This window comes from Aquarana catesbeiana, linkage group LG11 (genome assembly GCF_042186555.1).
Source record: "Aquarana catesbeiana isolate 2022-GZ linkage group LG11, ASM4218655v1, whole genome shotgun sequence".
Lineage (NCBI taxonomy): Eukaryota > Metazoa > Chordata > Amphibia > Anura > Ranidae > Aquarana > Aquarana catesbeiana.
The window spans coordinates 95,077,823-95,101,559 of NC_133334.1; the positions used below are offsets into that span (position 1 = coordinate 95,077,823).

General features: G+C 44.4%; 1 long non-coding RNA gene across 1 annotated transcript in view; it reads right to left on the reverse strand.

Moving 5' to 3' along the window:
* The window catches only part of LOC141112203 (uncharacterized), a 259,043-nt gene extending 239,749 nt beyond the window's left edge, over nucleotides 1–19,294 (reverse strand). Inside the window, exon 1 of the long non-coding RNA XR_012236549.1 lies at nucleotides 18,800–19,294. This is a non-coding gene — a long non-coding RNA (uncharacterized lncRNA). The remainder of the gene's footprint in view (nucleotides 1–18,799) is intronic.
* Between the last annotated feature and the right edge of the window lie 4,443 nt (nucleotides 19,295–23,737).

The window sequence follows — 23,737 nt, forward strand, 5'->3', positions numbered from 1 at the left end:
ACGTCGATCAAGGAGGGTTGCCAGCCAGTATTGATCCCTCTCCTTGATACCACGAATACGAGGATCCTTCCGCAGGCTTTTCAGGATCAGGGAGGCCATGCAGCGTAGGTTTGCTAAGGCATTCGGTCCGGAGTGCTCTGGGTCACTAAGGACGACATGATCCGTAGCCACCTCCTCCCAGCCATGTTCAAGTCCATGGGTTTCTTGGGACTGTAAATGATCCCTTAAAGACTGCTGCTGATGCTGAGTGCCAGGCTCCAACTCCATGCTGACACAATCCTCCTCTTTCTCCTCCTCCTCCTCCTCTTCCTGTGTGATCGGCGGGCATGCAGGAACACTGTCTGGATAAAGGGGGCCTTGAGAGCTAAGGAAGTCCTCCTCTTCCTGCCTCTGTTCTGCCTCGAGTGCCCTGTCCATTATTCCACGCAGCGTGTGCTCCAACATATGGACAAGGTGGACAGTGTCACTGATGCATGCACTGTCACTGCTCACCATCCTCGTGGCCTCCTCAAATGGTGACAGGACAGTGCATGCATCCCTCATCATGGCCCACTGGCATGGGGAAAAAAACAAAGCTCCCCTGACCCTGTCCTAGTCGCACAGGTACTCATTGATGGCCCTCTGCTGCGTGTGCAGCCGCTGCAGCATGGCCAACATTGAGTTCCACCTGGTGGGCATGTCACAGATTAGGCCGTTCTTGGGCAGGTTAAATTCCTTTTTGGAGGTCAGCCAGCCGAGCGCTGGCATTATATGACCGGCAGAAATGCACACAGACTTTCCTGGCCTGCCTCAGGACATCCTGTAAGCCCGGGTACCTGCCCAAGAACCACTGCACCATCAAGTTAAGGACATGAGCCAGACAGGTCAGTTTTCCCTGTAGGAGGCCGGAGAGGAGGTTGGTGCCATTGTCGCAAACCACCATACCTGCCTTAAGCTGGCGTGGCGTCAACCACCTCTGCCCCTGCCCCTGCAGAGCTGACAGAATCTCTGCCCCAGTGTGGCTCCTGTCCCCCAAGCAGACCAGCTCAAGCACCGCATGGCATCTTTTGGCCTGCGTGCTTGCGCAGTCCCTTGAACACCTATGGAGCACCGCTGGTCTCGAAGTCAAATCAGCACAGGAAGAGGCCATGGAGGAAGAAGAAGAGGAGGGGTGGAGGAGAGAGGTGTGGCAGAATCACCACTAGTAGTATTTTGGAGGCGTGGTGGCAGAACAACCTCCAACACTACTGCACCATCCTGCACCCTTCCCAGCTGCCAGAAGCGTCACCCAGTGCAAGGTGAAAGATAGGTAATGTCCCTGTCCATGCCTGCTGGATCATGAGTCAGCGGTAATATGCACCTTACCGCTGACCGCCCTGTCCAGCGAGGCCAAGACATTGCCTTCCACATGCCGGTAGAGAGCCGGAATCGCCTTCCGTGAGAAAAAGTGGGGTTTGGGAACCTGCCACTGAGGAACTGCACATTCCACAAACTCACGGAAGGGGGCAGAGTCTACCAACTGAAAAGGCAGCAGTTGAAGTGCTAGCAATTTAGCCAAGCTAGCATTCAACCGCTGGGCATGTGGATGGCTGGGAGCAAACTTCTTTCGGCGGTGCAGCAGCTGGGGCAGGGAAATTTGCCTGGTACAATCTGATGTCGGTGTACCGATAGCAGATTGCCCCCAAGTACTTGGCTGTGACACACCTAATTCTACACCTTCATTCCTCTCAGTGCAGGTCTCAGAGGACTGAAGGTGTAGTGGGGATGGAGATCCCAGCTGATGAGGAGCAAGGAGAGGTCCTCTTTGTTCTTTGGTGTGGGTCTTTTAGGTACGCTTGCCAACGAACTGCATGGCAGGTCAATATATGTCTGGTCAAGCATGTGGTGCCCAAGCGGGAGATGTTTTGGCAACGAGAGATACGCTTGAGACAAATGTTGCAAATAGCAGGGGTGGGATCTGATGCACTCGTCTCAAAAAAGGCCCACACCAAAGAACTTTTGGAATAACGCGCTGAGACAGCAGCACTCTGCACATGCGGAGCTCTGTGGTGTGATGCATTTGGTGTGCTGCCCTTAAGCTAGCCTCTGGAGAGCATCCTGCCTCGGTGATGTGCCTCCTCCTCCTCCTCTCTCCTATCAGGCACCCACGTGGAGTCAGTGACCTCATCATTCCCTCCCTCCTCATCACTGGAGCAAAGCTGGCAGTATACTGCAGCTAGGGGAACATGACTGCCAGATTGCTGTCCTTCTTGGGCACCCCCTCTCTCTGGGCTCACGTTACTGCCTTCCTCTAGCTGGGTACCATCATCGGGGCCTTCAGAACGCTGGGCAACCTCCTGGAGCATGTACCCAACACTGTGTTCAAACAGTTCAGGGGACTCCTCAGGAGGACATGGTGGGGCTAGGGAAGGAGTGACTGATGCCATTGAGCCGAGGGAAGAGGCCGCGTTGGCAGCTGCTTTGCCAGACAAAGTACCCTGAGCCTGGGTGAGAGAGGATGAGGACGGCTTGGTCATCCACTCTACCAAGTCTTTCGCATGTTGCGGCTCAACACGCCCAGCTGCCGAAAAAAAGGACAAGCGTGTCCCACGGCCACGTGCTGATGAGGATGCACCGTCTCCACGACCAGCACTGTTGCCTCTAGACACAGAGCCTGCTTGCCCTCTTTTATTGGCTTGTGACTGTCTGCCTCTTCTTGTTGGCCTTCCAGACATACTAATGGCCTGTAGCTGCACTAAGCTGCAGTGAGATGTAGCTGCACAAAGCTGGGATGTGTGTGTGTGTGTATATATGTGTGTGTGTGTGTGTGTGTGTGTGTGTGTGTGTGTGTGTGTGTGTGTGTGTGTATATATATATATATATATATATATATATATATATATATACTGATACTGCAGCTAGCAGAATCAACTGCCTGCCTGTAGTATTATTAGTATGAGAACACCACTAATTTTCTTCAGGTAGCTTTAGGTGCACACTGTGCAGAGGACACAGTGCACTAACTGTAAATACTGTAGCTGCCTGCCTGTGGTATTAATAGTAGCAGAACAACAGCAATTGTCTCCAGGTAGCTTTAGGTGCACACTGTGCAGAGGACGCACTACACTAACTGTAAATACTGTAGCTGCCTGCCTGTGGTATTAATAAGATCAGAAGAACACCACTAATTTTCTTCAGGTAGCTTTAGGTGCACACCGTGCAGAGAGACGCACTACACTAACTTGTAAATACTGTATTTGCCTGCGGTACTGTACTAATAGGATCAGAAGAGCACTAATTTTCTTCAGGTAGCTTTAGGTACACACTGTGCAGAGGATGCACTACACTAACTTTAAATACTTTAATAGGACTAATAGGATCAGAAGAACACCAGCAATTTTCTTCAGGTAGCTGTAAATACTATAAAAACACCTGCCTGCCTGTCAGTAGTAGGAAGAAAATAACAGGAACGGATCTAGCTAAACTGAATACAGTGTGTATATATGTTGTATATATGTATACATATATATGTATATATATATGTATATATGTTGTGTGTGTATGTGTGTATATATATATATATATATATATATACACACACAACACCTATAATGTGTGTGTGTGTGTGTGTGTGTGTGTGTGTGTGTATATATATATATATATATATATATATATATATATATATATATATATATATATATATATATACACAATACACTGTAAGTGCAGCTAACTGACTCTCCTGCCTACGCTATCTATCTTAAATCAAATGACACTGTCTCTCTGTCTATCTATCTCTCTCTCAACGCTGGAACACATTACACAGGGCCGCCGTGCAGGCGGCCTTATATAGTGTGGGGCATGTACTAAACCCCCTGAGCCATAATTGGCCAAAGCCACCCTGGCTTCGGCCAATTACGGCTCTCTGTACAGATGGCGCTGTGATTGGCCAAGCATGTGGGTCATAGTGCATGCTTGGCCAATCATCAGCCAGCAATGCACTGCGATGCCGCAGTGAATTATGGGCCGTGACGCACCACTCGAATTTGGCGCGAACGCCCCATATTGTTCAGAATTTGGCGAACGACCGAACAGGCAATGTTTGAGTCGAACATGTGTGCGATTTGAACACGAAGCTCATCCCTAATTGACAATGCTTACTACTTTGTCTGGAATGATTATACCTGCTTTGTAATCTTCTTTCAAGACTTGATGAAATAAAGCAACAAAGATTTTTTAAGTGCAGCAAACTTTCGGATTTTCTTCTTTATATATAAGGTCGTTGGGAAGACCTGTTTGCTGGCACTGAACCCAATGCTGGGTGCGGCTCTCCTCTACAAATATATATATATATATATATATATATATATACACACACACACACACACACACACACACACACACACACACACACACACACACACAATGTGTAGCAGGCATGTTGTAATGCAATTTCTCCTTTTGGCCACAAGATGGAGACAGAGAGATGCTGACTGGTCCTTCCAGAAAAAGCTCAGAGCATACTGGGAAAAAGGGGAGTGCGGAGGGGATGGAAGAGAGGGAAGTACTGAGGTAAAAGAAAGAGAGAGTGCTGACAGGAGACAGAGGAGAGGAGATTGCTTAAAAGAGAGGTGTTAGGAATGTATAGATGGTCCAGGGGTATATTTAGACCCTCAATACCTCTGCATAAGGTGTGCCTTACAATCCCCACAGGCCTGTGAGATTAGCCCATTGATACAATGATAAAAAACAATGACAAGGTCTCTCTGAGCAAATCTAAAAGTTTATTCTGTCTCTGTGAATATAAAGGGGGTATTGTGAGAAGGTACAGCCCCCTGAACGTCATACATATTGTTCAATCAAACAGGAGCAAAACCTGTGACAAAAACGAATCTAAGCAAAAGAGTCATTTCTGGAAAATCACATGCTTTACAAGAAATTGGAAGAAAACTTATGAGAAATGAAACTAGAAAATAGATAACAAGAACAACAAACAGTACATGCACACAGCTGTTTGTAAAATGGAGTACAGGAAGGAACACAAAATGCAAACTGATTATTCTAAAATGGATGCAATTAAGCTAAATATGCCTTCAATCCCCTCTTAGATCATATAAGATGATCTCTACATTCTATCCAGTGTTCTAGTACTTCTTTGGGATTGTGGCATAGATTGCCTGATGTTTCTTCATGTATGTCATGTAGGACAGAACCTTATCATCAGGTGATTGAATGCGTGAAATTATGCAGGTACAACACTTAAAACAGAGGTAAAGAATCAGAACAAGGATAAATATCATAACAATGACAAGGACAGTGTCCCTCTGTTCTCAGCTGCATAACAGCTGGTGGAAGGAGAAGCAGCAGCACACTGAGCTTACCAGTGAATGGCTGTGCAGTGGGGGCATGTCAGGACAAGTCTGATCATTGGAGGAGAGTACACTGAGTGCCCAGCATTGCTAGAGAGCTGACTATGGTGTGCTCTTCTGCTTAGTGTGGTCAGTTTTTAATAGGAGAGCAGAGGGACTAGAAAGAACACCAGGGATTTCACATAAAGGAAGCATTACAAAGAGCACAGGAGATGTTATCATACAAGTACATGGTACACCAGGCACATATCAGGAATATAAAGTGTTGGAGTAACAAACGCTAAACATACGCTTTAAGCTAAGTTCACTGTGCACTTCCCTTTCTAAAGTGAACACATGGAAGTTGAATTACTAAAGGAGTAATGACAGTTAATTTTGCACGGTAAATGATAGTAAATCATGTAAAGTTGTGTTTTCTTTGAATATCCAATCATGTACAAACTAAATGGGGGGGGGGGGGGCAGAATTCTGAGAGGATCCCGCTTCCAGATTTTTTTAAGTTTAATTGAACAAGCTGAAGTTAGAAGCTGATTGGCTACCATTCACAGCTGCACCAGATTTCAAACTCTCCAGTTTTAGTGAACCAACCCCATGTCAAGAAGGAAATGAGAGGGGCAATCAAAGTAGGACCCCATCTCATGTAAACAATAAATGAAAGACGACTCCGGACTGGAGCACCATGTGGGTAAATGATAAGGGCATCTTAACTTTGACACACCTCCAAAGATTTTATATGTTTATTATAGCATATATAATTTTAGATCTAAAAGAGCTGCTGTTTTGTTTTTGTTTTTGTTTTTAGAATGCACGGATGATGATGGAAAACGTTATAAGGTAGGTTTAACTCCTTACTGTTAGGATAATTGCTATGACATAGCTGAGTCATTTCCATGATACTATTTTATTAGCACAAACAGTTAAACGGTTAAAGACATGAAGGTTTTGTCTCTTAACCATTTCAGCCCTAGAAGGATTTTCCCCCTTCCTGACCAGGCCATTTTTTGCGATACGACACTGCGTCACTTTAACTGACAATTGCACGGTCATGCGATGTTGTAACCCAACACAATTTATGTTTATTTTTTCCCCACAAATAGAGCTTTCTTTTGGTTGTATTTTATCACCTCTGCGGTTTTTATTTTTTGCGCTAACAAAAAAAAGAGCGACAATTTTGAAAAAAACACAATATTTTGTACTTTGTGCTATAATAAATATCCAAAAAAAAAAAATTTTAAAAACAAATTTCTTCATCAGTTTAGGCCGATATGTATTCTTCTACATATAATTTTGGTAATTTAGCTATTTTTGTTATTATTTTTTTTTACTAGTAATGGCGGTGATCTTTGATTTTTATCGGGACTACAACATTGCGACGGACACATTGGACACTTTTGACACCAGTGACATTTATACAGTGATCAGAGCTAAAAATAGCCACTGATTACTGTATAAATGTCACCGGCAGGGAAGGGGTTAACACTAGGGGGCGATCAAGAGGTTAACTGTGTGTTCTAACTGTGGGGGGAATGTGGCTGACTAGAGGAGGAGAGAGATCATTGTTCCTACTTAGTAGGAACACACAAACTCTCTCCTCTCCCCTGACAGAACCCGATTTGTGTGTTTACACACACAGATCCCGGTTCTCGCTCTGTCACGACGGTCATTACCTGCTACAGTGTCTTAAAGAGCCAACGTACAGCTACGATGGCTCATCCAGGGGAGCCAACCTGCCACAGTATAACTGCGGCGGCTGGTCAGGAAATGGTTAAAGCTGTTTTAAATCCAAAACCAAAAATATATTATATTGCAGCTTACCAATCATTACATGTGGTGGCTGAATCAGTTTTCATTTCTATGGCATTTTCCCTCTCTTTTCACCTGGTGATCTGGCCCAGGGGTCTTCAAACTGTGGCCCTCCAGGTGTTCAGGAACTACAATTCCCATCATGCCTAGTCATGTCTGTGAATGTCAGAGTTTTACAATGCCTCATGGGATGTGTAGTTCTGCAACAGCTGGAGGGCCGTAGTTTGAGGATCCCTGATCTGGCCTTTAACACACCTCCTGTATTAGTAAGACATCACTCTGGATAAATGAGCCCAGGAAGCCCAGCAGATGGCATTTTTAGTCTGGGAGGGGGGAGGTTAGTGTTAAATGTATTAGCAGATTTATATACCTACTGTAACTAATTGAAGCCAAACTCTAGTTTCCATGTTATAATTTGTTACAGCAAACCGTTTTTTCCTTTCGGGATAAAGATTTTGCATGAATAAATAAATGCTGATTATTTTAACCTCCCATGCCACTGTTAAATGGTTTGTCTCATCCATGTAAACTAATATATTCTGCTGGAGAACTTGTGCTTTTGAAAAACAACAAACTTGCTGGCTCATCAGATAAAAATAGAAGAAAGAAAGCCTCAAAAAGAAAATTTATACTAAATGTTTAAGTATTTTTTTTGTTCTTTCCTTCTGTTTTCACCTGGTGATCTGGCCAGTAACACACCTGTATTATATAGACACCACTTTGGATGAAGGAGCACAGGGGGCAGATTTGGACAGCAGCATTGTCAGTCTGGGGGGAGGGGAGTGTTAGATCTACTAGCAGATTGAAATACGGTAAGGCCCCGTTCACATTTGAGTGATCCTACTGTGTTACAATTTTGGCACTTTTTTGCATTTGTTTAGCACTTTAGTGGGGTGACACCACTCATTTGAATGGACCTCTCTCCACTCTAAAAATGCACTAAAGAAGCTCATGTACCATATTCTGGACATGAGCCAAGTGCATTTTTGCACATTTTTCGAATTTGAAGTGCCATTAGGAACTAATGGTACCTCAAGTGAGCCATATGTTTTAGCATGTTTTTCTCGTGTTTGCAGAAACACATCAAGATAAAAAGCTCATTTCTGCTCATGTATCTGCTATGCCCAGGTGTGAACAGCACCTAACAAATTGGAGCTGAACTCCAGCTATTACTTTGTAATCAGTTACAGCAAACAGTTTTTCCTTTTGTTCATTGCAAGCACCCCTGCCAGTGTTAAATGGTCTGCCTCATTCCTGTAAGTGCAAGGGAATGTTTATGTTGAAAAACAACAGACTTACTGGCTGGGTCACCAGATGAAAATAGAAGAAAGAAAGACTAAAATTGAAAATGAATGCAGCCATCACATCTAAGGACTGCTAAACTGCAATATAATATATGACTGTATATGCGCAATGATGTCTCTGGGTCAGTACCCCTCTAAAATCCATACCAAACGCAAAAAGCCTGGTTTAAAAAAGGGGGTAACCTCACTTTTTGTTTTAATAAACATGTGAGTGAATGGGGGCATTGATGTCATTGCCTACACCCGCTGGCATCCTTAAAGTGGAGCTCCACCCAAAAAGGGGAAGCTCCACTTGTTAGCATTCTCCCGCACCCCCCTTCCACTGCCGCATTTGGCACTTTTTTGGGGGAAGGGGGGAGCCGGTACCTAGTTTTGACAGTTACCTGCTCCCATTTCTGGGTAGATCGCCTATATTGGCGATCTACGACATTAAGGCCCCCCTACCCCCCCCCCACACACACACACACACACACAGGTCCCAGAAGATGGTGGGACCATTCAGTAAATGCAGGGCAACATGCACAGTAGGAATCCGGCTGTGAAACCTGAAGGCTTCACTGTCAGTTTCCCTTACTTACAATGCCGGCGCCTGCACCCAAAGCCGATTGCCGAATTGGCTTGAGGCGCCAACCTCACGGGATCCCTGGACAGGTAAGTATCATTATATTAAAAGTCAGCAGCTACAGTATTTGTAGATGCTGACTTTTATTAAAATATATATATATTTTTTTTACAGACTGGAACTCCTCCAATTGACTGTGGAGAGCTGTCATGTGTAATAGTTCAGCTACTTTCACACTGGGGCGTTGGGGGCGTCGGCGGTAAAGCACTTTTGCGATTCAGAACTGCCTCGCTTTAACTGACAATTGTGCAGTCATGCGACGTTGCACCCAAACAATATGGATGTTCTTTTTTCCCACAAATAGAGCTTTTTTTTTTGGTGGTATTTGATCACCTCTGCATTTTTTATTTTTTGCGCTATAAACAAAAAAAGAGCGACAATTTTGAAAAAATGCAATATTTTTTACTTTTTGCTATAATAAATATCCCCCAAAAGTATATAAAAAAAATTCCCATTTTTTTTGTAAAAAGCAAATTTTTTCTCAGTTTAAGTTGATATGTATTCTTCTACATATATTTGGTAAAAAAAACCGCAATAAGCGTATATTGAAGTTATAGCGTCTACAAAATAGGGGATAGTTTTATGGCATTTTTAAATTATTTTTTTATTAGTAATGGCGGCAATCTGCGATTTTTATCGTGACTGCGACATTATGGCGGACCCAGCAGACAATTTTGACATTATTTTGAGACCATTGTCATTTATACAGCGATCAGTGCTATAAAAATGCACTGATTATTGTGTAAATGACACTGGCAGGGAAGGGGTTAAACACTAGGGGGCAATCAAGGAGTTAAGTGTGTCCTAGGGAGTGACTCTAACTGCGAGGGGGATGGGCTACTACTCATATGACAGCAATCACTCCTCCCGATGACAGGGAGCAGTGATCTGTTATATCACTCGGCAGAACTGGGAAATGCCTTGTTTACAAAGGCATCTCCCCGTTCTTTCGCTCCGTGACACGATCACGGGCACCCGGCAGTCATCGAGTCCGCGGGATCCGCAGTCACGGAGCGCGCGCGCTGCCGGTGGCGCGGTTGCGCCCACAATGCCGCATCTTAAAGGGGATGTACCTGTACGCCCTTTTGCTCACCTGTGCCATTCTGCCGACGTATATCGGCGTGCGGCATTCTGGAAGGGGTTAAAGAGGGCTGCTTCACTTCTGCATTAATGAATATTCAGTTTAGTGCATTCTGTGTGTAGCACACTCCTGAACTCTGCATACTGTGTGTAATACACTCCTGATCCCTGCACCCTGTGGCTAGCACACTCTTGACCCTTTTATTTTGTGCATAATGAACTCCTGAGCCCTGCATTCTGTGTGCATAGCACTCATGAACCCTGCCCACTATGTTTTATGCACTTCTGGTTTTATTTACCAACTCAATACTGGGCACTTTCACTCCCCTTCCTGCCCAGACCAATGTTCAGCTTTCAGTGCTCTCACACTTTAAATGATAATTACTCAGTCATGCTAAATTGTACCCAAATTAAATTTTTATAATTTTTTTCAGAAAAATAGAGCTTTCTTTTGGTGGTATTTATTCACCACTTTGTTTTGTTTTTTTTTTTCAATATAAGCGAAATAAGAGCGAAAATTTTGAAAAAGAAAACAATATTTTCTACTTTCTGTTTTCAAAAATATCTCATAAAATCAAATTTCATCATAAATTTAGGCCAGAATGTATTCTGCTACATGTCTTAGGTAAAAAAAAAATCCTAATACGTGTGTGGTAATTGGTTTGTGTGAAAGTTACAGAGTCTAGAACAGGGGTGCCCAACCTTTTGAAGCGCGAGGCCACTTAAGCGACTTGGTAATCGGTCACAGGCCACAATAAACAGAGCGGGCAGATGGCAGGTTAATATCTGCTCTGCATATGCAGAGCGGACATGGACACAGCCCACTATATTCTTTTTTTTTTTTTTTTTTTTTTTTTTTAGCGGATCACATTGGAGGTAGGACACAAGTCGGTTTACATCTGCCACTCCTTAGAGGTGAATGGAGGGTCCAATTGGGTCGGACTGACCGTGTAAAAGGGACCCAAGGATGCTTTCACACTGATGCGCTGTGGTTTACCAACGCAGTGTACCTTTTGGCTTTCCTGCACTTTGCAATAGACTTATATTATATTCTGCAGGTTTGGTGCACTTTCAGAAAGCTCACCAAACTCGCAGGTAATAACAGAAGTGTATGGCTCAGTGCAGGTAACCCGCAGGTGCGCTGCTCTGCATCTGCGGGTCAGTTTGAAAGCAGCCCAGTAACCACTGCAGAACAGATATGCCCATATATACCCTGTGATTTTAGTAATAAACTAACCTTTAATAACAGTATTCTATTCTATTCCATGTCAGAGCAGAAAGGTCGCGGGCCACATCAGAGGGCTTCGCGGGCCACATGTGGCCACTGGGTCACTGGTTAGGCACCCCTGGTCTAGAAGCTATGCTACGTATCATTGAAAGTTGATCAATCTGAGTGACGGCCTATCTCATTTCTTGAGGCCCTAAAATACCAGGATAGTGCAAATACCCCCCATATGACCTCTTTTTGGAAATAAGACAGTCCAAAGTATTTAGTAAAAGGCATAGTGAATTTTTTGAAGTTGCAAATTTTTTTCCGCAATGCTTTCGAAAATGAAGAAATATATATACTTTTTTCACATATTAGCAAGTTATTTCTCATACACAGCATAGGCATAATTGCAATTATACCCAAAAATACATTCTGCTACTCCACATACCACACGTGTGAGAGTTTTCCACAGCCTAGCAACATACAGAGGCCAAACATCCAAGTAGCACTTTCGTTCTAGGAGCATAAATTACACATCTAATTTCATGATGACTTATCACACTTTTGAAGACCCTGGAGCACCAGGACAATGGAAACACCAACAAAATGACCCAATTTTCGAAAGCAAATACTCCAACGTATATTCTATGAGGCATAATGAGTATTTTTGTCAGGGCTGGGCTCAGCCCTTCCTTCTCAGAGCAGCCCGCTCAGCTGTCAGTTAATTGCCAGCTCTAATTTTTCCACAATGAATCACCTGGTGATGATATCCTGCAGCTGTTCCACTATGCTGATTCTCAGGTTTCCTAATTTCCTGGCCTGTTCTGATCCCTGGCTCCTTGACGTCCTTGCTTGCCTCACTATCCGTTCCGGTTAGCGAACTCTGTTTTGACTACGTTTGCTTTATTTATCTTTTACTATTATTGTTATTAAACAGTGTGATTTTACTGCACTTCTGTCTCAGTCTGATTCATGGTTTCTGACAGTAGGCTAAGGCCATGAATTCAGAAGATGCAGTTCAATTTCTTTATTGATTTTTTCCATATCCAAAATATAAAAGAAACGTTACACTAGGCGAGACACTCAGCTCGTCTCTGCATCACATATAAAATTCTCTTAGCCCCCATCCCCCCCTCCCCTTATCTACCTCCCCACCCCACCTCGCTCCTCCCCATCTCTCAGAAACATTACATTCTTTCTTTCTTACCCCAATTGTATCTTAAATTTATCTTCTTTTCTCCCTCCTTTTCTATAGGTTTTTATTTTCTATTCTTGTTCATTTTGATTATATTTTTTACTTAATTATTTTTGTGTTTTTAGCGTTTATGCTCCCATCAGTTCTGCAAATCTAAAGGAGTATTTATATTTTACCCACTTCCTCCACTTCTCTTCGAACTCCTCCATTCCAATTTCACCACTGAACCTTAAATATTCTGAATTATAGATTTCATTTATTTTATTACACCAGTTCTTCACTGTGGGCCTGTTCTTGCCAGTGTCTGGATATTTGGCTTTTGGCGGCATCTAATGCCCCGTACACACGGACGGACTTTGTTCGGACATTCCGACAACAAAATCCTAGGATTTTTTCCGACGGATGTTGGCTCAAACTTGTCTTGCATACACACGGTCACACAAAGTTGTCAGAAAATCCGATCGTTCTAAACGCGGTGACGTAAAACACGTACGTCGGGACTATAAACGGGGCAGTGGCCAATAGCTTTCATCTCTTTATTTATTCTGAGCATGCGTGGCACTTTGTCCGTCGGATTTGTGTACACACGATCGGAATTTCCGACAACGGATTTTGTTGTCGGAAAATTTTATCTCCTGCTCTCCAACTTTGTGTGTCGGAAAATCCGATGGAAAATGTCCGATGGAGCCGACACACGGTCGGAATTTCCGACAACACGCTCCGATCGGACATTTTCCATCGGAAAATCCGATCGTGTGTACGGGGCATTAGAGTTGTGGGAGCAACGTTCTCTTATAATGTTTAATTGGCATTCTAATCCCATGAAACAAACACCCCCACGGATCATCTGGGACTTCTATGCTTGTTATCTCTTTGATTATTTGCCTGATCTCTCCCCAATAGCTTTTAATTTTGGGGCATGACCACTATATATGGGCCATAGTCCCAATTTCTTCGCATCCCCGCCAGCATAGCTGCGATGTCTCCTTTTGGCATTTGTGTACCTTGTCGGGGGTTATGTACCATTGGGCCAGACACTTAGAATTTAGTTCTATCACGTTGCTATTTACCGACGTGGAATGGACCCTCTTCAGTAGTTGCCTGGTCTCTAACTCGTAAACCCGTGTTCCCAGTTCCTTTTCCCATTTCCCTATAAATGGCGATATATCCAGCCCTTTCATGCCCCTCAGTATTTTATAAATCACAGCAAAAACCCTCTTCCTACCAGTATGCACACAGTTTTTCCAACGGAAGTAGGTTCTCTGCCGTTCTAATAGGTTGGGGCAATGCCTCAAAGAAATGTTTTAGCTGAGTATATCGCCACCTATCAATCACAATCAATTAATTTTTATGTTTTAATTCCTGGTACGTGCACATTTTATTTTGCTCCATTACATCTTTCAGTTGTAAATTCTCTTGTATGATCCATTTTCCAAACATTTTCTCAATCCCTGTTGTAAAATATTTGTCTTTCAGTGGTATCAAAGGTGAGTTATAACCCCATTTTTCCCTTTTGTGTATCTTATTCCATGTTATTAGTGCATTAAATGTAATACTCGTGAAAGAAGTATAGCATTATAGTAATTTCTAATATCCGGTGCGCCCAATCCCCCATACACCTTATCCTTTGTCAGTAGTGCTAAACTAATCCGTGGCTTTTTCCCCTATCCAAAAGAATCTTAGAAACAGTGTTTGTACCGTTTTGAAAAATGCCTGTGGGAGTGGGATTGGGAGCATTTGCATCTTATACATTATTTTAGGGAGAATTACCATTTTAAAAATATTGATTCTTCCCATCCAAGATAGCTGTCCTAGTGTTATTTTTTAAAGTTCTGTTTTAATATCGTTCAGTAATGGCAGAAAGTTTAATATGGTATAGTGTCTCCGTGGATGTTGTTATCTTAACTCCTAAGTACTTCAGTTCTTTTTTCCCCCAAAGGAAAGGAAAGTATTTTTGATAAGCGTGCTCCTCTGATTTTGGTGCATCAATATTTAAGGTTTCTGACTTCGCCGGGTTATCCTGGGGCTAGTTATAAAAAATAAAATATTGTCCGCATAGGCCGCTAACTTATGATCCTCCTCCCCTACCTTAATCCCCCTAATGTATGGGGTCCACCTTATCCCCTCCAATAGGGGTTCCATCGCCAGCACAAACAACAGAGGGGACAGGGGGCACCTCTGTCTGGTACCGTTGTACATCTCGAACGATCCCGAGACTGCCCCATTTACCTTCACCCTCGCAGTAGGTCGATTATATAACGCTTTGATCCAGTTAGTCATTTTGGGTCCTAATCCTATTTCTTCCAATGTACTCTGCATGAAGCCCCAGTCTACCCTGTCAAACGCTTTTTCGACGTCGATTGACAGGAGCAGCCCTGGAGCCCCACTTGCTTTCATTTTGTTGTATAGCCAGGAGCGTTCCATTATCCCTCCCTTCCCTACCTGGAATAAACCCAACCTTGTCTGAGTGAACGAGATCATTCATTATAGTTTTCATGCTCCCTGCGAGAACCTTCGCGAACAGCTTAGTGTCGGTATTTAATAGTGAGATGGGTCTATAACTGGAGCAGAGAGTACTGTCTTTACCTTCCTTCGGGAATGATAGTAATAGCAGCCTCCAGCGCCTCCTTTCACATCTCCCATTTGGCTCCAATCCCATTCATATAGGAGCAGAGTTCGGGAATTAAGATGTCTTTAAATTTTTTGTAATAGAGTGCCGTCAGACCATCTGGTCCTGGGCTTCCCCCCCCAGTGATTCTTTTAAGATTTTTAATATCTCCTCTTCTGTTATGGGGGCCTCTAAATAACTAAGTTTGTCTTCTGGGATCTTATTTAGACAGATTTCATTTAAGAAGGCTTTAGATTTCTCACGTTTCTGTTTTACCTCATCTGGTGTATCTTTCTTATTAATTGAATAAAGTTTCCCATAATAACTTTGAAAGGTCTTAGCTATTTCTATTGTCTTATATACTACTTCCCCGATAATAGTTTGGACTTTCTCAATGTAATTAGCTGTTTTCTTCTTTTTTAATAGCCTCGCCAAATATTTCCCGGTCTTATTGCCCCATTGGTATCTCTTTCTTAATTTTATTGTAGACCGTTCGAGATTCCTGCTCTACCAACTCTCTCATCTCCTCCCTTTTTATACTGAGTTTTAAGAGTAGTTCCTTATCTCTCCTTTTCTTATGTTGCTGTTCTAGCTCATACATTTCTTTAGTTAGGGTTATTTTTTTTCTCCTTCATTTTTTTTTTCCTTTCTGATCCAACCATAATCAGAATACCCCTAATGTAAGCCTTGTGAGTTTCTCAGACTATAGCTTCCAATGTTTCCTCTGTGTCATTAAGCCTCTAGTTCTTCCCTTACTCTGTCTTCCACTCTTTTATCCTGTAATAATTCCTCATTTAACCTCCATGTATTGCTCCTAATTTGAGCTTCTCCTATCTTCATTTGCAGTGTCACTAGCGCATGGTCTGAAAACTTCGCTATTCCAATGTTTGTACTATCCACTGCCTTCAACAGCCTATGTTCGATCAAGAAAAAGTTGATTCTTGAGTATGTCCCATGTACAGGGGAGTGGAATGTATAATCCCGGGCCTTTGCATGTTGTGTTCTCCATACATCTTCTAATTGGTATTGATGCATTTTCTTTTTTAATTTATTCCTCAGTGCTATTCCAGTCCCCTGTACCCGAGACGTACTGTCCATCTTTGGCTCTAAACTAAAATTGAAATCTCCCACCATGATAGCCGCCCTCTTCTTGAACTCCATAAACTCTGCTATGACCCCCGTTAAATATCCGAATTTTTGTTAGGGCCATATATGTTTGCCAGGGAATAGTCAGCTCCATTCAATTTTTCCCTCAAAAATAGGCAGCGTCCTTCTTAGTGAGTCTTTCTTTCCTCTAGAATGAACCTGACTCCCCTGGCAAACCTATGGCCACTCCCCCTTGCTCGACTAATTGGAGAATCCTCATAATACCATATAGGGTAATCCTTTGAAACTATTTTACAATTCGAGCAAAGGAAAAAATGTGTCTCCTGTAACAGTACCACGTCGGCTGACGCTTTTTATGGGAGCATTTAATCCACGTACATTGTACGAAATTATATTTAACTTATTCATCTTTGCTTGTTGTGCTCCCCGCAAGCTCCCATCCCTCTAATTTGCTCTCAACATATGAGAAGCGACTTCCAGGGGGTGCGACAACATGTCTTCATATGTTTCTGTTGAGGTGTCCCCTCTTGCCCTATTACGTCCCACCCCTCCCAACCCCCCCTTTTCCCACCCGCTCCCTCCCATCCCTCCCCCTGGCCTCCCCTCCCCCTCCTACCCATCTCTGCTTGTGGGGTAAATTGGCCACCCCGTGGCCCTTAGATCCAAGGCCCTCCATCCCCACCTGGCCCTTGGGTTCTCCCCCGGAGGTTGATCTCCGCTTGTGATCCTCTATTAGACCTGCTGCTCCCCTACATAGGGGGTGACCCTTACCCACCCCCCCGATCACTTTATTCCATCTCTTATCTTATACTCCTTCCCCCCCCCCCCCCCAATTCCGAGTCCCCAAATCCTCCATTCTCTTTATTTCTCAGTTTTTCTTCCTTGCTGTGGCCAGTTTCTTTTTTGTGATCTGCTGCCATCTCTGTTCCATCATAGGCGGGGTATTGTCTTGTGCTTCCCACCAGCCTGGGATTTCTACTAATGATATATCCAGCCTATTACAGAAGTTAGCCGTATCTTCCGGGTATCTAAGATTTGCTGACCGGCCATCTTTTCTTCCGATTAGGCAGGCTGGGAAGCCCCAGGAATATTGTGTGTTATTCAACTTCAGATGCTCCAATAGGGGTTTAAGTATTCTTCTTCTAGTCAGGGTCTCAGCTGCTAAATCTGGGCATATCTGCAGGGTGGACTCTTCGTATTTGATCGGCTGTTTATTTTTTAGGCTCACCCAAATCTGCTCTTTATCCTGAAAATAATGAAATCTTGCTATTATGTCTGTTGGCATTTCTGCTGCTAACGCAGCTGGTTTTCTTACCCAGGGGACCCTTTCAAACTTTATCTTTTCTGTCTCTGTTGGGCCTAACATATTCCCAAATAATTTATCCATTTTTGCTTGTAAATCTTCCCCCTTCGGTTACGATTTTCCTGGTCTTCTAGCCAATACAGTGTATCTCTATGGTCTTTTTCTAGTCCTGCCATCTGGTCCTTTAACTCGTTTATTGCCACTGCTTGTGAATCCAACTGCTCTTCTGTTCCTTCTAACCTTCTTAGAATGTAGTTTAGATCTTCAAAGAAAGTGGCCATTTCTCCTTTGATGGACAATAACAATTTGGCGAACATCTCCGCCATTTCTCCTGTAGTTGGCAGTTGTTGTTTATTTTGTCTAGATTCCACAACCAAAATTTCTTCTGTACTGGCACTTATACTTATTGATGTATCTGTTGTATCTGGGCTCTAGCCTGGGCTCGCACTCACTTTAGGGGGGTTTGTGCTTGACCCCCTTACAGGTTTCCCTCTTATTCTGTTTTCTTTAATTTAATACAGGTCTGGCATAACAATTCTCAGAGATATCAGTTTTTTTCCCTTTTCCCGTCAGTTGTACTGGTCATGTGTAAGCCCAGTGCTGTCGGGGGTGAGTGGCTAATCTGATTGATGTATGACCTTGTCTACCAACAGGGGTTCCTCGCCTGGTTATTCCAGGTTGATCTTGGTCTCAGTTCAATGGTTCAGTAATATATCATAGAGTAAAATACCATAGAAATATGCCTGCTAATCTGCCGTCCTTTCTTCCTCTCAGTATATCCCCTTTTTCAGGGGCTCTGTGTGTTTAATCTCGCAGTCAGTTATAAAATGTCATATTCTGAGAATCTTTCTTAGTATTGGGGGGTCTCCCCATCCCTTCTCCTTAACCGCACAGCCTCTTGGTTTAAACTATGTTTAAGCGTTTCATATGCATTTCATTCTTATTTCATCGGTATTACCTCAATATTCTGTTACTCACAGTTCTACGGAGCATCCCCGGTTATCGGTCTGGATAAAGGTAAAACCAGCATTCTATTTCCAGCTTTAAAAGGCTTTAAGAGGGTTACAAAAAAAAAAAAAAAAAAACAAGAGAGAACAGCAGGGATATCTCCCTATTTCACAGTGATCAATTCAATCCGTCAGGCTTTAAAAGATATGCCCACAAAGAAAGCAACAGGGCTATCTCCCTATTTCACAGTGCTCTATTCAGCCCGACATTTAAGAAAAAACAAGTCACTCACCCCCCTGTCGGTTTCGCTCCTCCAGGGTTCCAGGCAATTCCTCTCAGTGACAGCTTTATAGCTACTTCTTTTGCTGGCGTTCAAGCCCCTGCTCAAGAATTCCAGAAATGGGGGGGCAAATGGAGCGTCTCCTGTCCTTCAGTCCGGAGAGCTGGCTTGTCTCGGCAGCCAGCGCTGTTTGTAATCTCTCTCCTTCCTGCTGCTTCAGCCACTGAAAAAAAACAGATAACCTCCTAGGTTTGCAGCCTTTCTGTGTATCTTCTCGGGGGGCCGCCGCGAGCTCTAAAAGTCAGGCTGATAGGCACTCCAGTGTTCTTTCCCCTGTGCTCATGCCAGAACAACAGGGAATACGGGGGGAGATGGGGAATGAAGAGGAAATCCCTTCCTCACGTGCTCATGTAGGGGAGAGGTTTGCGAGCTTCACTGGGTCATCAGCAGCAGGTGCATCTGTCAGGATCCCACATCGGGCCCCTCCCTCCTTCCAGAAGATCCAGTTAATCCACTTGTTGGTAATATTGGATCAGCAGAATCACCGCATGGATCAGTTTGCCATAGCGTTACAGATACTCCTGAATCGCACGGCTCACCTGGAAACACTCACTGTGGCTGCTCCGATACAACCTGTGTTGCAGGCCACCCCTGCTGCTGCTCCAGTCTCTGTGCAGGCACCCGCCTCGAGTATTAGCTCTATAAGAGGTATGTCTGGTTCCGCCACTCTGCCTCCCCAGCGATTTGGGACTAATCCAGTACAATGCAGAGGGTTTCTCAACCAGGTTGAGATATACTTTGAGATGCTGCCCCAGGCGTTTCCCACAGACAGAAACAAAGTAGGTTCTGTGATATCTTTGCTTTCTGAGAGAGCCTTGGCCTGGGCAAACCCTCTATGGGAGACGCAAAAGCCCATTGTCCTGAGTTACCCTGAATTTGTGGCTTCCTTCAAAAGGGTATTTGACGTTCCCGTACGCTCTGCTTCTGCTGCCAAGAGCCTCATCTCCATCAAACAGGGTTTGAGAACTGTTGCCAATTACGCTATTGAATTACGTACTCTGGCAGTAGAGGTTGCTTGGAACAATAAGGCCCTTGTGGCTGCATTTTTTTATGGTCTCTCAGATACCATCAAAGGTGAGATAGCAGCCAGAGATATACCTACTGTGCTGGAGAAATTGATCACATTTTCCATCCTCATTGACTCCAGACTCAGAGAAAGACTCTCTTTAAAGTACCACCTGCAGAAGCCTCTTGTGCATTTATCTCCGAGCTTTGCAGTCCCACCTTTGCCTCCCTCACTTCCATACCTCCTGGTACCGAGTACGTCAGTGAAGTGGAACCCATGCATGCAGTTGGGCTTCACGCATCTCTCTGCGGATGTGAGAACCCTTAAGAGGAGGGAGAGATTGTGCCTTTATTGTGGCCAGGCAGGTCACTTTTTGAAGCCTTGTCCTACCTGTCCAGGGAACTCCCGAACCTTGAGGTCCTGTAGGAGACAGACCTTAGGTGGCGTTGTTTCATCCCCAGCTATCCAGAAAGATAAGCCCCTAGTTCCGGTTACCCTTTCTTGGTCTGAGTCATCCGTCGAGATACAGGCTCTAATCGAGTCTGGGGCTGCAGTCCTGTTCATTGATGCTGCCTTTGTAACTAAGCACTCGATTCCACTACAGCTTCATGCCACTCTACAGCCTGCCCATGTGACTCATGAGACTGCTCCACTGTCCATGGCAGTAGGTGCTCTTCACCATGAGATAATCCAATTCCAAGTCATTTGCTCACCTAAGTTTTCCGTGGTTATCCTTGGTTACAGAGGCACAACCCCTCTTTTGATTGGCTTCGTGCTGAAGTTCTTTCCTGATCGCCACAATGCAGCAAGACATGTTTTCAGAATGTGGCTAAGGTCCTGTGCACCTCTTCACTCTCCTCCCTGTCGGAGCAGTACCGCAATTTTAGTGATATCTTTGACAAAGTTCAAGCCGGTAGTTTGCCTCCATACTGGTCGTATGATTGCGCAATTGACCTTCAACCTGGTGCCATACCCTCTCGTGGCCGGGTTTACCCTTTGTCAGTCTCGGAGGACAAGGCCATGGAGGAGTATGTTGCAGACGCACTTTCTCGAGGATTCATCTGAAAGTTCTCGTCTCCTGCTGGTGCTGGTTTTTTTCTTTGTGAAGAAGAAGAGTGGTGAACTGAGGCCTTGTATTGATTATAGGGGTCTCAATCGTTTCACGATTAAGAATGTTTATCATATTCCTTGATTTCTGTGTTATTTGACCGCCTCAAGGGAGCAACAGTTTTCACAAAGCTTGATTTGAGAGGGGCATACAATCTCATGAGGATCAAGGAGGGCGATGAATGGAAAACTGCCTTTAATACCAGAACAGGCCATTATGAGTACCTCCTAATGCCATTTGGCCTTTGCAACGCTCTGGCAGTTTTCCAGGAATTTATCAACGATGTCCTCTGAGATTTGTTGCAGCTATGTGTGGTGGTTTATCTCGACAATATCCTCATATTTTCCAAGTCCCTAGAGAGCCACCACACAGATGTCTGTCTTGTGCTTCAGAGGCTGAGAGAAAACAATCTGTACTGTAAATTGGAGAAGTGAGTGTTCCATCGTGAACAGGTTAAATTCCTGGGTTATGTCATTTCCACTGCTGGTTTTTTGATGGACCCAGAGAAGCTTTCAGCAGTCCTACAGTGGCCCTGACCGTGGGGTTACTCCCTCTGCAACGTTTACTTGGCTTTGCCAATTATTATTGGAAGTTTATTCGTAACTTCTCGTCTCTGGTCAAGCCCCAGACTGATATTACCAGAAAGGACAGTAACCCACAGAATTGGTCTCCGGAGTCCATTAAGGCCTTTGAGAGTCTCAAGGCTGCCTTTGTTTCTGCCCCTGTGTTGGCATATCCTGATTCTATGTTACCTGTTATCCTTGAGGTTGATGCTTCTGAGACTGGAGTTGGTGCCCTTCTGTCTCAACGTCCTACCTCTGAGAGCGCTATGCATCCTTGTGGCTACTTTTCCAAGAAATTGTCACCTGCAGAATACAATTACGAGATTGGGGACAGAGAGTTGTTAGCAATCTTTTTAGCTCTTAAAGAATGGAGGCATCTCCTCGAAGGTACCACTGTCCCAATTCTCATTCTGACTGACCATAAGAATCTCACTTTCTTCTCTGAGGCTAAACACCTCTCGCCCAGAAGGGCGCAATGGGCTCTTTTCTTGTCAAGTTTCAATGACATAGTCTCATTCTTACCCAGTACTAAGAATGTAAGGGATGATGCTTTGTCACAACAGTTTTTCTCCACTTCATAGATGGAATCAGTTCCTGTTCCTGTGATTCCTCCTGATCATATTCTGGCTACGGGTTGCACCATTCTCCTTTGGGTCACAAAATTCTTGTCGCTCAGATCCATGCTCCTCCTGAGAAACCTTGTGACCGCTGCTTTGTCCCTGAGAGTCTCCATACTGCCGTGCTCCAGATTTATCATTCTCCCAAGGCTGCTGGCCACTCAGGGAAGAATCAACTCTTTTGGGCCATTTCCCAACAATTCTGGTGGCCTAGTCTATGTGCTGATGTAACTGCCTTTGTAGCTGCCTATTCTGTGTGTGCTCAGAGTAAGACACCACAGCACCTTCCAGTGGGCCTCTTACAACCCATACCTAATCGAGAGAGGCCTTGGACCCACCTTTTCATGGATTTCATTGTGGAGTTACCCAACTGTCAGGGCAACACCGTTATCCTTATGGTGTTTGACCGGTTCTTGAAAATGTCTCATTGTATTCCACTTAAGAAGTTACCCACGTCTAAGGAACTGGCTTCCAATTTTACTTGGGAGATCTTTCGCTTACATGGGCTACCCAAGGTGATCGTCTCATTCAGGAGTAGTCAGTTTGTGTCCCGGTTCTGGTGAGCCTTTTGTGCACAGTTGGGAATTCAGCTTTCTTTCTCCTCTGCCTATCACCTGCAGACTAATGGGGCCATGGAACGGGACAAACAGTCCTAGGAGCAGGTTCTATGTTGCTATATTTCTGACCATCATAACAACTGGTCAGACCTCTTACCTTGGGCGGAGTTTGCTCACAACAGTGCCATGAATTCTGCTTCCAGATTGTCCCCGTTTATGGCGAACTATGGTTTCCAACATCCATGTTGCCTGACTCATTTGTTCCTCAGAGCATTCCTGCATTAGGGGAGCATCTCCGTGGTCTTCGTTCCACTTGGGTCCAGGAGGCCTCGCGACATGCCAATAATAGGTACGTGTGCCTGTGCCTTCCTACCAGGTTGGGGACAGGGTCTGGCTGTCATCTCGCAACCTCCGACTCCGTGTTCCCACACCGAAGCTGGCACCTCGGTTTATCGGTCCTTTCCGTATTCTCTGCAGCATAACCCAGTGGCTTACGCTTTAGACCTTCCTTCTAATATGCGTATCTCAAATGTATTCCATACCCCCTTATTAAAACCTTTGGTCTGCAACCACTTCACCACCTCGGTGCCACATCCTCACCAAGTACAGGTTGAAAACTATGAAAACTATGAAGAGTATGAAGTATAGTCCATTGTTGACTCCTGTAGATTTCGGGGGCGCATACAGTACCTGGTTCATTGGAAAGGGTACCCTCTTGGGTCTCATCCTTGGAAATACATGCCCCTGTCCTCCTCTGTGCTTTCCATAGACGTTTTCCCCTCAAACCTGGTGGTCCTCTGAGGGGAAGGGGTCGTTGAGGAGGGGGTACTTTCAGGGCTGGGCTCAGCCCTTCCTTCTCAGAGCAGGCTGCTCAGCTTTCGGCTAATTGCCAGCTCTAATTTTTCCATAGTGACTCACCTGGTGATGACATCCTGCTTGTCAGTCCTGCTGGTTACTTAAGCTGTTCTGTCCAGATCCTCTCTGCCTTCGCATTGGTCATCATGTCAAGAGACTCTCTCCTGTGTGTCCGTTAAAGACT